This window comes from Lemur catta, chromosome 4 (assembly GCF_020740605.2).
Source record: "Lemur catta isolate mLemCat1 chromosome 4, mLemCat1.pri, whole genome shotgun sequence".
Taxonomy (NCBI): Eukaryota; Metazoa; Chordata; class Mammalia; order Primates; family Lemuridae; genus Lemur; species Lemur catta.
In genome coordinates this window covers 62954175-62971073 of record NC_059131.1, presented here as the reverse complement: position 1 = coordinate 62971073, position 16899 = coordinate 62954175, and positions in this window count along the sequence as shown.

The following is a 16899-nucleotide window of genomic DNA, read 5'->3' as shown; positions in this document are numbered from 1 at the left end:
AAGGTCTAAATAAATATTTTACTTCGTAATTTCAAAACCTGTATGATTTTTCCAAAAATGATATTGTTGCTAAAAGTTTACTGGAACTACTTTTATAAAACTATATTCAGAGTAGTTTAAAACAAACAAAACAGAAGTCACATGGCTTTTTATTGAAATGTTATTTTTGACCCCTAAACCTTAGTAACAAGATTAGTACATAAATAAGTACTGGGTATACAAATTGACAATGGGAATCAATTTAATATGTTTTCAGGAAATCTATTTCATTTCCTCTTACTAAACAAAAACAAAAACAAAAACAAAACAGAAAGAAAAGAAAGGGGATAATGTAAAATCTAAATTGAATTTCTAAAGGGAAATCCCAGAAGAGCTTTGCATAATAGGGTAATACTAATAGATTGTCAATTGCACATGTTTGTTTTGATGGAGCAGCTCATCTTTTGGAAGTATAAATTCTGCTTTTTCTGTGGAAAATTAATGTATACACATATTTTACTTGTTGGGATAAGTGCAAGCCATTCTGGGAAATCTATCCCTTTTTTCCCCCTAAAATTTCTATGCGGTGATTAAGAAATAGCACAGTTTTATGTTGACAAGATAACTTTAAGGGAAAAAAGTAGGTTGTTATATTGCTAATTAGGAGAAATTCCTTTAAAAATTAGTTTAAATTATAGAAATTCGGAGACATTAGAAAATAAAGCTCAACCACTTCTTTTGAAAAGCTCTGTAGATCAATAAGAATAAGAAAATCTGAAATAATCGCTTTTTTCAGTATGTTTGCTATACTGTCCATATTATTGATTTGAAGACATAAAACTCCATATGGCAGAAACTGTTAACTTTCTACCTAAAAGCAAGTTTATACATTTTTACTGGTAAAGGAATTTGGTTTTGTTCCAGTGTCTCTTAGCATTAAGCTCAGAGAAGGTGGACTTTGCCTTATGATAAATCATAAATAGTCCTGACCAGTGAATGGTAGGAGTCTGCGTGTGCCCACTGAGACATAAAAAGAAGGTGGCTGGGAGCTCCTAGGTCTAATTTACTCCATAATGAAAGAGACAGTAGGAGGGGAAACTCTCTCTTTCCTTATTACTTTGACCCTTGTTTCGTGCAGGGATTGACACAGAGCTTTAACTGCTATGATGTGGCAATGAGAAGTGAACCAAAGGGATAACAGAAAGGTGCTTCTTAAGCACCTTAACATGGCCGAGCTGATGAATTAGCCAAATATAAAACCTCTACTTTCTGATATCTCTTTATGCAAGATTATAAATACCTATTTCTTAACCACTTTTAGGCAGGTATTCTGTTACTTGTAGCAAAAGATATATATCTGGTAAACTCCAAATAAAATCATTAACTTTTATCAAATATTTTATGAGATTAACTATACTATGATATGCACGTGGGACAAGAAAACAATGGAATGGCCCCAGTCCACAAGAGGCTTCTATTTAAGAGCCTACAACTCACATTATTGTTAATGCATCCACTTGTATTAGCCCTTACTTTTGAACCATAAAGCTTTCATTAGAAACAGACAATGTGTAACCACTCTGCTAGATGCTATGTTGAATACAAAGATCAAAAATTCATACTTTGATACCATTGTATCTCAGAAGAACTTAAAATACCTTCTGAATTGTCAAAGGTAAGATATTTATTTATCTCTTCCTCAATCTTATTCCAAAAATCTGTAGCAGTACAGCACAGAAGCATGCAATGTAATAAGTTAAAAATCGATAAAGAAATCATGACAGGAAAAAGATTCATGTTGAGGAAGAGTTGTCTATCTCAAAAAATGTTTTATTATAAATAAAAATACATTATGATATTTGAAATAAAAATATATAATTCGATCAAAAGAAGTGTCATTTATATGATAGTAACACATGGGATAAGCATAAAGAAAATTCATCTGAGAATATAACCTAAAGAAAATAAGTCATGGTACGCCTAATCCCCAACCTCTTATGAACTCCTAGTTAGCTGGGACAGGCACAATTAGACATAACAGGTAAAGTTCTCCAAAGGCAAACACTCCATGTGATATTATTTCTTCACAAAATAAATGGCAAGAAATAGAAAACACATAGTTGACTAAGTGATGATGGGAGATCGCTCAACAGGACTACAGAACATTTAGGATTATAACTTAGCTAGTGGAATTCTCTTACCAATGTGGCTAGTATTAGCCAGAGACCTTGGTGTTTTTCCATTCATCTGCCTCAAGGTGCTGAGCCAAAGTCATATAGGCAAACAGACAGAAGAGGGGCAGGAGGGAGGCATCATAAAGATGGGAAGAAATGAATAGTTAAAGCCATCTGGAATTGTCTTTCCTCAGAAATAAGGGAGAGAAGAAATGGACCCCAGGGCATAGGAAAGTTGATATTTGAGAGAAATAGCATTACTTGTCAGTGGAGAAAGACAAAACTAACCAGTAAGTAGTTCTAGGATTGTTGATTGTACACATAGAAAAGTAGAATAAGACTATACTCAGTTACCAACACAAAAATTAACATGTATAGGTGTTCCTTCAGGCTAGAAAGAAAAAGTACTAGCGAGTACCTCAAAGCCACATGAAGAAATAAAAAGCATCATGGAAATATAAAAGTAGATATAAGTGTTTTTTATTGTCTTTAACACTTGTATCTCTTGTATCTTATTCCTTCCATTTCCTATACTATTATATAAGCTTATATAATACCTATAAAACTATAGTAATATGCATACAATTAATACGGTTGCAATTTGTATACCAGTATGAACATAAAGGTGGGGGACGAAAAGGAGCTATATGGAGGTAAAACCTTTGCATCATATTGACATAAAGTTGGTAGTCTTCTGAATTACATTGTTATAAATTAAGATGTTAATTATAATCTTCCCAGGACAATCACTAAGAAAATAAATCAAAAACTATAGTACAAGAAACAAGGGAATTAAAGTCGTACATTAGACAATATATATTTAATACAAAAGAAGACAGCAATAGGCAAAGAGAGGGACTAAAAAGACAAGGCATGTAGAAAACAAACAGCAAAATGGCAGAAGCAAATCCTATCTTACATGGAACATTATTCTACCATAAACAGAAGGAGGTGCTAATGTAATCTATGACATGGACAAACCTTACAAACATTACACTCAGTAAAGAAGCTAGGCACAAAAGACCACACATTATATGATTTCATTTATATGGAAGTCTCGGAGTAAGCAAATCCATAGAAATGAAAAGTAGATTAGTAATTTCTAAAGGCTGAGCAAGGAAGGGAGGATGGGGAATGATTGTTAATAAGAACACGGCTTCTTTTGAGGATGATGAAATTGTTCTGGAATTAAGTAGTAGTGATGGTTGCACAACTTTGGAATATCTGAAATTCACTGCATTGTACACTTTAAAAGGGTGAATTTTATGTTATGTAAATTATATTTTAATAAAAATCTAAAGAAAGCAAAAAGAGGGAAAAAAAAGATTGACAAATTTATCTATGTTTGAGATCAGTGAATAAGTGTTTCATGTATCTTGGGTTTTTGATTTTTTATATTAAATGCTTTACCCATCTGGAATTGTTTAGGGGGCGCATACGTTTTGTAATATAGGTTCCAACTTTTTATTTTTCTCAAGTTCTCAATTTTCTTAACATATTTTATTGAACAGTGGGTCCCTTTCTTTTATATTTATGATGTCGCGATAGCATATAGTGAATTAATTAATTTTATTGTAAATTGACAAATTATACATGTATATATTCATGGAGTAAAAAGTGAGATTATGATTTAAGAATACAATCTGAAATAATTAAATCAAGTGTTTAACATAGACATCACTTCAAATACTTATTGTTTGTGGTGAGAACAATTGAAATTTACTCACTTAGCAATTTTGAAATGCATAGTACATTATTACTATGTAGTATTAGTATATTCACCACACTGTACAATGGATCTAAAGAAAACTTAATCCTCCTGTCTGAGGCTTTGTATCCTTTGACCATCTTCTCCCCATTCTCCCTACCCCACAGCCTCTGGTAACCACCATCCTACTCTCTCCTATGAGTCCCATTATTTTAGATTCCACACATAAGTGAGAATATGCAGTATTTGTCTTTCTGTGCCTGACTTATTTCAGTTAGCATAATGTTCTCCGATACCATCCATGTTGTTGCAAATGACCGATTTTTTTCTTTTTTACAGCTAAATAGCATTCCATTGTGATATATACATTTTATTTATCCATTTATCTGTTGATGGACACTTAGGTTGATTCTATAACTTGGCTATTGTGAATAGTGCTACAATGAACATATGACTGCAGATATCTCTTCAACATACTGATTTCAAACCTTTTGGGTAAATACCCACAAGTGGGATTGCTGGATCATATGGTAATTCTATTTTTAGTTTTGTGAGGAGCCTCCATACACTTTTCCATAATGGCTGTAGTAGTGTACATCCCCACCAACAGTTTACAAGGGTTCCTTCTTCTCCATATGAATTCTTACATATACATAATTTCTTTAAAAATATTTCCAGTTATATTAATATTGATTTTTTCAGTAGCATATAATTTCATTTTATTCTATCTAATGCATGTCTAGGGAAAGCTACTTTATAAACATATTTTGAAGAAAAATCATCGCTTTTATAATTTCTTCAAAAGTGTATGCATTTATCGAACACAGACAATTTACATGATGCTGTGGTTAGAATGGATGTATTCATTACATGTCTCCCATAGATACATACTTTCTTATTGTCCATACAAGCTACACCAGTCATTTAATGTAGACTAACATCACTTCTCTGTAACAGCCTCCTGATGGATCTCCTTGTCTACAATCTTGCTTGCAAACTGCAACCTCCCTATTTGCTCTTATCTACTGCTTCCATAGAAATTTATCAAAAATTTAAATTGTATCCTCTTTATCTTGGCTTTTCATTGACCTCACAATAACTTCAGGATAAAGTCTAAAATCTTTAGCATAGGTCATATGCCTCTGACCACATTTCAGCTTATTGCCTATAACTCCTTCCTTGTTTTAATACTTCAGACAGATACAGCTTTCCATTTATCCAGTCTGTATATGCCTCTGATTATTTATGAATGTTAATTTTCTCTCTATATTTATTTTTAAGTCTTACTCAAGTTTTGTTTCCTCCAATAAACCACTCCTAATCTTGCCCACCTGAACCTCACTCTGATTGGGTTAGGGATTCTTCTTTGGAATTCTGACAAGTTCCCAGATGATACTGTTGTTTAAAACAAACAAACAAACAAAAACATATTTTAGGCCAGGCACGGTGGTTCACACCTGTAATCTTAAGCACTCGGGGAGACCAAGGTGGAAGGCAGGAGGATTGCTTGAGTTTAGGAGTTCCAGACCAGCCTGAGCAAGAGCAAGACCCCATCTTTACTAAAAATAGAAAAACAATTAGGTGGGCATCATGGTGCATTCATACAGTTTCAGCTACTCGGGAGGCTGAGGCAGGAGGATGCTTAAGCCCAGGAAGTTTGAGGTTGCAGTGAGCTATCATGACACCACTGTATTCTACCTAAGGCAACAGAGCAAGACTCTGTCTCCAAAATAAATAAATAAAGAAACAAAACTTATATTTTAGGTTATTTTAGGAACTGTATACATTTTTGAAAATAGATTTTCCTCTAATTTTTTTCTAGTTTATTTCAAAGGGATAAAATAAAACAGATACAACCTAGTAAACTAAATGGTATACTCTAGAATGTAAATTCATTTTCTAGTTATGTCTTGTAGATTTTCAAGCCCAAAGCAGCAGAGCAATAAGCAATTACTTTAACTATTATTTTAGCACCTAACAGAACTTTATTTTAGAGAATACATCCAAATTTATTTATTTCAACTCAATCTTATCCCTTTAGGTCATCTGAGTAGTGTCTACCTGCACGCTTTATACTTACAATCTTCACTACTATTATTAATACGCAAGTATACAGCATGTCTTCTCTAAACTCACTCAGATTAGACTCAGTTATCTCAACAAGAGGGTTTATAGTGTAGTTTGTATCACAATCAAGAAATTAGATCATCTCTTCAGGTTCTTTCTAAACCTTTTATTCATTTACTTCAAATCAAACATTGGTTGGATACCTGAGGTATCCTTATATGTCCTTGAGTTGGGACCACGTGGCCCTGACAATCCTATCACAGTATCATGGTACAGAGCCCACTCTCCTTTAAAATGTTGTTGTCAGGCTTTTTAATCCCGTTAGTATGTCAGGGGATATGGGATTCTGAGGAAGTATATCACCACCTCATGACATTAGATTCATATATTCAAGAATTAATGATTAGATTTAGATACATGAGTGACTGTTACCTTTGTTAAAGAAAGCATCTCTCAAATTTGACACTACTGTATCTTAACAGTCAACTTATCCAGGTTTTTTTCATTGTTGTTGTTGTTAAAGTTCAGTAATTACAGACTAACTAAAAAAAAATTCCAGTGAGAGTTCTGCTACCAAAAAAACCCACATCAGTGGATCACATTTACTTTTTTGTTGTGAAAGATTGAATAGATCTAATTCTTTCCAAAAGGTCAATTGCAGGGCAAAATACAGATAAACAAACTATGGATGTGTTTGGCCACTAATAATTTGTTCTTCTCCTTCATTCACATTGCCCTCAAAAAAAAAAAAAAAAAAAAGGCTAGGATGCCTTATCAGTTTTGTAATTGCCTTCATGTTTGCATGTTTGTAACAAATAATTTCCCATCCATCAATATTTCGTGAATTCCTTGTATGCCAACACATTCAATTAGTCCCTGTATCTTATAAATCCAGCCTCAATAACATTTCTCATGCCTGTCTTCTTTATTCCATTTATACATTCTACTTTCTGAGTTTAGTTTCTTATACTCTTTGACCTTATTTGTCAAGAGCACAGCATCTGGAGTCACTTGCAATTTTATTTACATTCTGTCTCCACAATTACTAGCTGTGTGACTTTAAGGAAGATATTTTATCTACTACCACTGTTAGGAATTTTACTAAAGCTTAGATCACAGTTTCACTCTCGTCATCAGAAACCTGATATGTTTTAAGGAACAGATTATCCCAATGCTATATATACTGATGTAAATCAGATAAAACCGTGAAAGCTGTACAAATCACTTTGCAAACCTGTTGTAAGCATTTCAATATTCTGAGAAAGATAAACCTTAGCAATAATAATGCAAGCCTATCTCACTTAAAAATATAGATGAAATATCATATATGAGATTATAACAACTTAATCTTTTCAGGCATGCAAATATAGATTTATATAAGAAATATACTAATATATGAAAATGTTAAAGTGTCAAAATAAACAAAAATTGCATTGGATCAAATCAGATCAAATTATTGGATCAAATCAGATCAAATCAATTCATTTCACTCTGATTTAGGGGAAAAAATACTCCCTAATATATAAGACTAAACTGATATATTTAACCTAATAAAATACTCTTCTCAATCACTTTACCATACTTAATAAAGAAAAAACAAGAATGACGATTTTATTTTTGTTCCCCTCTCCTCTTTTCCTCACTGGTGTAAAACCACATTGTCTAAGTCTTATACCCTGTTTCAATACTACTGTGATTTTGATGGGCTTCAAAAAACTCTCACTGTATGGTTTTGAGATCAGAATTTCTGGCACTTTAAGACTTGCTCTTTGTCCTTCTAGATTTCATGTTTTATTATACATATAAAAAATTGTCATATTTTATCCAGAGTAGCTGGAGAAAGAAGCTTCTAATGGTCTCTGCCTTTGAAAGGAAGCCTTAGATGCCATTTTAAATTAAAAGTTCAGGTCGGTGTTTTTATTAAACTCATTTTACAGATAATGAAACTAAGGCTCTGAGAGAATCACTGAGTTTTCCAGGAGCAAACAATGAATTAGTATGAATGACATTTGAATTTATTCTTCAAACCTACTTTGATATATAATCTGCAAAGAGTTTTTGCATATTAACATGTTCACATTTTAAAAGGGTATATAAACAGGTAGAAAGATAATCAAGGATAAATATAACCAGGGATTGTAAAATAAAAATAATCATAGCATTAATGGTAATGTCTCCAAATGAGCTGAGGTTACAAAATTGCTAAATTAAACATAAATGCATCTTTTGTTCTTTTTCAGCACAAAGAAGATCAAGAAAAAACATGGTTCTTCAGCTTGGGACATAGTAGTGATTATTTTATTTTATTTATAGTCAAGCTTTTTCCAAAGAGGAATTGAAGCCATTAAATGATGAGTTGAATAGAAAAACAGAACACTTTAATCCACATTTTGCTTTTGTCTTCTTTGTCAAACAAAACAACCAGTGGACTGAAATAGCAGTATAAGTACTAATGGAGGAGGAAGTTTCCCAAAATTGTGCTCAAGATTGATCAGGAGATTTTAGGTGAGCCACTAACTGTTTGAAATAATTTCAGTTCCCTCAATAGAAGAATTTGATGCTAGAATGAAAGAACTAGTGAGCAAGATAGCTGAATCGCCCTTGGTGATCATTGTGTTGTTAATGAGAGGAGGAGAACAATGCCTGTAAAACTGGCAAATACAATATTGATTTTTCACAATGGAGATTAAAGCCAGAGTAAACAAAGTATGGACTGGATCCCTTAATGTAGAACCTGGAAAAGAATCAAGAACTACTAAGTATAAGCTGGGTTGACTTGAATATGTACTATCACATTAGCCCCATTCATTTCTTTGGGAAATATAGTAAAATAGATTGGCAGATATAGAAAAATCAGATAATCATGGGTATCAGTAAAGTATTTAATAATATTTCTTATGACTATATAAGAAGTAATAATAATACTTATGACTACAAGGAAATTAAAGTTGATATGTAACAGCAGTTTATTGGATCAGGAATCAGTTGAGTAACTTTACCTAAATGTGAACAGAATTGTGTTGTGGTCAATTGGCTGGGTGATTTCTAATGGTTATCTTGATATTCTATACAGAGACTGTTCCGCCTAATCTATTTTTATAGTATGTTGGTAACAATAGAGATATCATTTATCAAAGTTACAGATGACATGCAGCAAATTTGGTATCTAAACTGATATATGACTTGAGTAGTGTATTTGAAATGGTGGTGGACTCAAATCCATGCAATATAACTATGCCATCCAAGTAAATAAATGAGATTCATAACATAAATGCTAAAAATAGAGGTAGAGCAGGTACAACTCAGACAGTAATAATTCTTTTTCTAACAAAGAGTCATAGATGGATGGGAAATATTACCATTTTAAGAGAATAAAGGAATAAGATATTTGGATAAAAGTATAAGATATTCATCTCCTTTATGAAGGGTGTAAGTGTTCTTTCTGCTTGTGATATTCACATTTCAAAATAATCAAGAGAGGAAAACACATAGCTGAGGAGGATTTTGTTAAACAACTAAGTAATTTGAAGTTTCCAGAGAAGAACAGAATAAAGCATGGAATTTCAAGAACTTTAAGAGAGGACCAATAAATATACGCCTATGAGGAGTACAGTGCAAATGAATTGAGGACCAAGTAAAAATAATCCTCTTACATTATAATGAAATCAAATACAGTAGAATGTCTAAAAATATATAAATTTGAAGAAGATTTTATGAGTTACATTATAATTTCTATTAATTAAAAGTACATTTAAAAATGAGATAATCTGGGAAAGATGTAAAGTAATATGTATCTTTAGGTATATAAAGAATTATTATATAGAGGAAAGGGTACAATGTAGAAGAAAACTGATTTCTTGTATAGATCAGTAACAACAAGGAAGGGAAAAGATGACATCTAATAGTTGGTTTGTAGCTACTATATTTCAGGTCCTGTGAAGTGTTTTACACACATTTTTTTATTTATTCCCCCAAACCAGTCAATTTTTTCTGTTTAAGAAACTTATAAGAAATTTTAAAAGGTTGTGTTATATTCTCAAGAGCATATGATCTGAAAATAGCAGCTATGAGCTAGAACCAGTTCATATCACTCTTTCCCAAGCAAAATATCCACATCTCCCACCTCACTCCAACACATACACAGAGGATGGAGGATAAGGGATTGTTCACTGCGGTTGATAAGCATTGTTTTTTTTCCTTCAATTTGGTACCTAAAGCCTATGGGAAAGTTGCCAAGCCATATGACTGAAATTGAACTTAGGGACAAAAGAAACTCATATTGTTATAAAGGGAAGAGTTAAGTTCAGTAATTTACATAGCACTTCCACATTTATCAGTTTGCTCTCCCTGTAATCATTTGAGACAGGTTGTCATCTTCTATATAAAGGAATCACTACTATGTCATTTCCCAAAGATTCAACTAATTAGATACAGAATTGGGACCAAACCTTAATTCATCAAAATACCAGTCGTATGTCTTTTCATTTACATATGTGAAAATTATATAAACTTATTAAAGTATGTTTAGTATATTTATGGGTTAAATTTTATTGTATACAAAATAAACAGAAGAAACAAAATTGGAAATGAATCACAGTTTTTGACACAATAAGGTTTAGACTTGGTTTTCAGCAGAATTACTACCTTATACATTTCAAACTGGTTTTCTAGCTTATTTGAACTATGGTGTTCTGAATGGTTTTCTAAATGGCTTTTGTGATCCCGACACCATTTTATCTCCAAATGGTATTTTTTATGAGCATACAATGGTTGCCAAATGGTTATTTCTTTCAGGCGTATGGCATATTATTAAAGCTGAAGTTTACTGAGTTCAATACTGGGTCAATTTCTTGAGTGTTATGATTTCATCATCACAAATATAATTGAAAAACAAAGGGTGAGCGCAGTGGCTCATGACTATAGTCTCAGCTACTTATGAAGTAGAGGCAGGAGGATCGCTTGAGGTCAGGAGTTTGAGGTTGCAGTGAGCTATGATGATGCCACCATACTCTAGCCCAAGTGACAGAGTGAGACCTTGTCTCAAAAAAAAAAACCCCAAAAAATACAAAAAACAAAAAAACAAAAGATAACAAAAGAATAGATATAGCAAATGTGTCAACAATTTATTGAGTAGAAGATTGCTACAGAATGAATATGATAACTTCCTTAGTACAGTATTGCTACACTAATTGTATAAATGTACGCTAAGGAGAAAAAATTCTAATAAAATATATTAAATGTCATTATAGTGTTTGTATCAGCTGAACATAATAAACAGTTAATTTTGCTTAAAAAATCAAAGGCAGTTACCTTAGATAAAAGATGAATCATGTTGTTAAAAACAAAGTTTATCTCTGCCAAGGTGAAATTTAACTTGTTCACCCAAAAGTTACTATATAGAAATATGTATTTCTGAGTGGTTTGTAAATAATATATGAAAACTTATACAGAAAGAAATGTGATGTTGAAATCATAACACTCAAAACACGTGCCTAGTGTGGTAATCTAAGAATTTATTCTGGGAACTAGAAATATAGCCCTGTCTCGGAATATGCTTTACAGAATTTCTTACTCTGCTCTATCTCCCCTTTCTTGTACTCCTCTATTGCCTCCAAGAAGGCTACGGAGATCACATTACCCACAACAAATAGGTAAAAAAATAATACTACTCCTGCTTTTCAGATTAAAAAAAAGTAAATTATGGAAGAATTAAATACTTGACTCATTGCCATAATTTGAATAAATGTTGGTGCCACATATTGAAAACTGACAAAGTAATTGCAAAGGTCAACCAGTTCTTAATTTGTAAAAGAATCAAAAAATGATAAACATATAAATTCTAGGAACTTGAAACAAATAAAATTGTCTTGTGCCTGGAATGCTCTAACAGTGAAAATTAGATTTACTCAGAGAAAGAGTAAGATGGCCCTCAGAATTTTGTATGTGATGAATAAACTATTTTGCACACTTTAGAAAAGAAAGAGAAGTTTCCAAGAGTGGAATGGGCTCGACTTTTAATAGAGCACATACACTCACACACAAATACCAAGTTTTGACTTTTAAAATAAAATAGAAAACACTGCAAAGGGAAAAGAAAAAAAACGGAGAGTGGGATGCCAGCTATATAAGGGAAAAAAGAAGCAAATTTGATTTAAGAGGTAAGTTAGTGTATTTTTTTGTTTGTTTAACAATCAAATTCTGCATGAAAGTACAGGATAACCAGAGGGAAATTAAAATGGATGAAAGCAGACTTTACTGCTTCAGGAAAAATGATATTATAATAGGATATTTATAATGCCATTGAAGTCATGACTGTTCCTCTAGTTTACATTGTCAATTCATGTTTCTTCCATATAACTGGTGAGTTTGAAATATAATTTGAAACGATTCACTTGAGTATAAATTGAGATCATGAATAGAAGAAGCAAAATGCCCATTTTTGTATATAACAGAAAGACAAGATCAAGTTAAGTTTGGATTTTGTTGGTCCATATTAAAATTCTCTGATAACAACTCACCAAAATGTTTATAATTGTGCAGAAGAGTTGAACTTATCATCACTTAAATTCCTATGAATCCAAAAGAACAATTGATGAGATAGCTTGTGATCTTTTAAAGATATAAACAGGACTTTGGAAACTTGGGTAAACTGTATTCCATGAAGGTACAGAAAGACCGATGATTGACAAAATGCCTGACAGTTTATTGTCTTAAGTTTAGAGAAACATGAGAAGTGAATGATAAGTTATGAGTCTCAATATTTTGTCCACTTAGATCCAGCCTATGAATGCATTTAGTTTAGAATCATAGGAAGTTAAGGAAATAGAGAAGCCAGTTAGAAGTCTGATCTAGTATTTATGGTAAGATATAAGGACTAGCTCTGAACATAATTTAAGAAATAAAAGGTAGAAATAAGTTTAAGAAATATGAGAAAAAACAACAGAATCAGAGCTTATTGATTGATTAGATATGGAGGAAGTGGAGGAAATAAATTAGGTTACAGCCAAAGTTAATTAGGGCATGGTGGTATTACTCTTTGATATAGAGAACATAGGTGTAGTCATTAGCTGAGATGGAATGATGAAATTCTCTTTTAAGAAAAGCCTGTGAAACATCTAAGTGGAAATGTTCATTTTTAAGTGATAGATATTGAGATTTGGGTATCAATCACTTAAGTCTTTAAAATTTTTCAATGACTTCCCATTAATTCATTGTAAAGTCAATTCACTTTCCATGAAACACCCTTTATAGCATCTAGGAGTCTGGAATTTTATAAATCAGTGTAAGTATGGAAAACGTGAGTAACTGATCTGGATAATTCTAAACTTCAAAAATGTGATTACTCCAACGTTACAGCATAGTTTATTTATAAGATCATGGAAGTCAAGAAGTTACTGAGCACTAGATGGTCAGAAGAGCATATAGAAGGTCTTTATTTCTAAGGAGTGTAGATTCTTTTCAAAGAGCTAAAATATACCAATATATAAAATGTAAAATACAATAATAACTGAATAAGTTCAATCGGCAACCACAAACAAAAATAACAGAAAGATCCATGTTTCATCTAAGCAGAAATAGGTTGATCAAAGATAAACAACTCCAGAGTTTAAAATAGAGAGCCTCATTTCATCTCTAGCATTATCATAGTGCAATGAAAATTTAATGAATTGAATTCAGTGAATGAAAAATTCAAGGCAATAAATTAAGAAAATATAAGCTTGGAACTTGCAGTAGAACTCAGTGATACCCCAGGGTATTGGATTTTTTAACCACACCCCTGTTCCATTGAGTTAATTAGCATTCTGATGAGAGTGTTGCTTAGAGGTGACTATAAATAATCTTTGAAATATTTTCTCTCCAAAGAATGTTTCATGTTTCAGAAGAATGACTCAACCTTGGAGAGCTTCTTTCCAGTTATATCTCCATTCTATGAGACACCACATGGAGAGATATAAAGTGTGATTATTGAATTTAGAGTCAGACAGCTTGTAGCGAATGTTTATAATTTTATGTTGCCTCGGCATTCGTTGTAAATGCAGGTTTAGGTTTCTTGTGTCAGAGGCAGGGATCGGTCATCCTTGACACAGTTTCCAGCTCTGTACCACACCCAAAAGACTCAAGCTGGTGGCCAAAGATAGAACTTAGAGACATCTCCCCTGCCTAACAGATGACGGGCTCCCCCCGCTCCCACAGCTTCCTTTAAATGGACCATTCAGGGATTTGCCAGCAAACTTAAAGTGGCCCACACCCCACTCCCCATACTTCCCAATATATACTGCCAGTTGTCACTCTCTCTTCTTTCTTCCTGCTTTCACTCCCTGACTGTGTGTGTGTGTTTGTGTGTGTGTGTTTGGCTTCCAGGCTTGCAGTGCATCCCTCGGGATTTATAAGTACTAAAAACTTTTAAACTTTCACATTGCTGTTGTGCCACTCAAGCCTGCCAGCAATCCAGCCCCCAAACTTGAGGCCCCAAAGAGACCCATGCAAGGGGATCCCATTAGTGTTCTTTTGTCCAGGACTCTGGGGGTTGGTGGCAAGAATAGCCATCAGCTGAGTTGATGGAGAAAAGCAAAGACTTTTATCCAAAATAGAGGTATGCATTGAAATTGTGTTCGACATTTTACTGGTCATTAAGAGCAAACTTTTTAACACATTTGAGATTGAGGGGTTCTTGATTTGTGAAATAATGATAATAACATACTGTGTAAGTCTGTGGTAAAGGTATTATAAAAGGACAGAATAACATGAACAGTGTAAAAATGGGGCCCTCACGCACTAGCAATATGTCTGCTTATGTCTCTATCAGGGGTAACACCTGTTGTAATTTTTGAAGAAAAAAGATTGTTTTCAAATCTGAGTAGTGCATCTTCCTGCTCTCAGTTCAGGTATAGCACTTCTGCTTTCACTTTTTCCCATGGAAGAATTTGTGATTCATGCATATCTGAAAAGGATTGATTTTCAGTGTCTGTATGCCCTCTGCCAGGGGATGTAGGTAGAATACATTTGAGTATACACAGTAACACTCTTCTCTGAAGAGAAACTTCATTTCAACTTCCCTATGTTTTTGAACTAGTCCAGGTAGGCCAGATTATTTTGAATTTGGACACCCAGAGACTCAGGCTGATGGAGAAGCCATTATTCAGTGTTGGTGGCTGTCCTTGCACAAGGAAAAAAGAAACTCCAGTGAATCTTATCCAAGGAATTAAATGTTCTATCTCATAATGGAACCGTGTCACTTACAATTATGATTCTTGGTCTCATTCAGCCACTAAGAGACAAGGAAGAGCAATCCTATCATGTTTCCAGAAGAGATCCAGAAATATTTAGCAATCAGCACAAGTAATTGTCATAGTTATGACTTAATATGCACACACACACAACATATTTTATGTGCTGAGAACACATACCAAAAATCTTGTTTATGGAAAAACATAACTTTCTTTTTCTATTACTTAAATTCCCATTTCACCTAGTAGCAATAAAACAAAACAAAACAAAACAAACATTCAGCAAAACTTAACCAATTAATTATAGGTTAACTCAATCACATCTCGATTTCCTGAGTCATTAGAGATATAAACTGAGCCAAATTGGCATATTTACTCTCTGTGGAGAAAGACAATCAGAGATATGTGGTAGGGGATCATGGAAGCTCATGTTGTTTGGCACGTAGTGCTTGCTACCTGAGGCTTGGTTGTTTATTTATCATCTACAGAGTTGGACTCATATCATAGGATGATATAGTAGCAGTGTGACCAGGTTCCTCTCCTATACTGTAAACAGTGGAAAAAAATAAAATAGAATTGTATGTGGCCTGAAGAACAAAATCTAATTCAGCAGACAAGGCAGTAATACATGAAAAAATTACATACAGTCCACAGCAAGTACCAAAAGAATGACTACCATAGAATGTGTAAGAAATTTGCTAAGCAAGATACCTAGTCCTCCAAGCTAGGGAGATTTCAGTAGAGATAAGAAAAAAACCTAGTCTACCCACAACAAATAAATTATAACAACATGTCCATTTATATTAAATTTATATTAAACTTTAATAATAGGTATTATTTATTAAGTGTTTACCAATGTTAAGCATGTATGTTAAGCACTTTATGTGTACTGTTTCCTTTAATTCTCCTAATAATTTTATGAAGTTGGAAAGAATTGTTTGCTCATTTCAAAGATGTGTGATGTTTAAAATAGCTTAGGAACTGAACAGGTAAGTGTCAAAAAAAAAAGGATTCATGTTCAGATCTTCTCTACTCCAATTCAATGCTCCTAACCACTGCACTATTCTTTATGTGCTATGTTTAGCATATGTAGCTTCAATTTGCAAGTATGACATACTACATGTATTCAAATTTTATTAATTCATTTTTAAGTGAATTATGAATTGGGGCACTTGTAAGACCCCATCGTGCCTTGAATTTGAGTTTTGACTCCATCTAATAATGGGTATGTGAACGTAGCAGGGTAGCAGTCATTCATTTTTTGTTTGTGTCTGTTTCCTCATTCATATAATAGAGATAAAATAATCGCCCTGCTAATCTTGCAGTGTTGTTTGACTATCAAACTAGTATTACATGGAGAACACAATAAATTTTAAATCACCAAAAATAAGTATTGTATTATCAGAAGAGATTTGGCATTTCATGTGGGAAAATGAAACATTAAAAAAGATAGGGATTTGCCTAGAAACCCAATGTTCATGAGGCCATTCACAAATGTACCTGGCAAGTATGGGGCATCCAAAGAAAGAAGTATTTGTAAATTTATATGATAATGTAAGTGTATAATAAAGTAAAATATGAATGCCAGAGGAAGGGTAACTCAAAGATAAATTCAACTTCAAAAGGTCAGAGAGAGAAAACAGATCTCAATGTCTACAACTCCCTTGTCCTTAGTTTTTATTGGTAGGGTGCCTGATGCTCCATAAATCTAATGTTTTCCAAAAAATGGCTAAATACTCTGTTT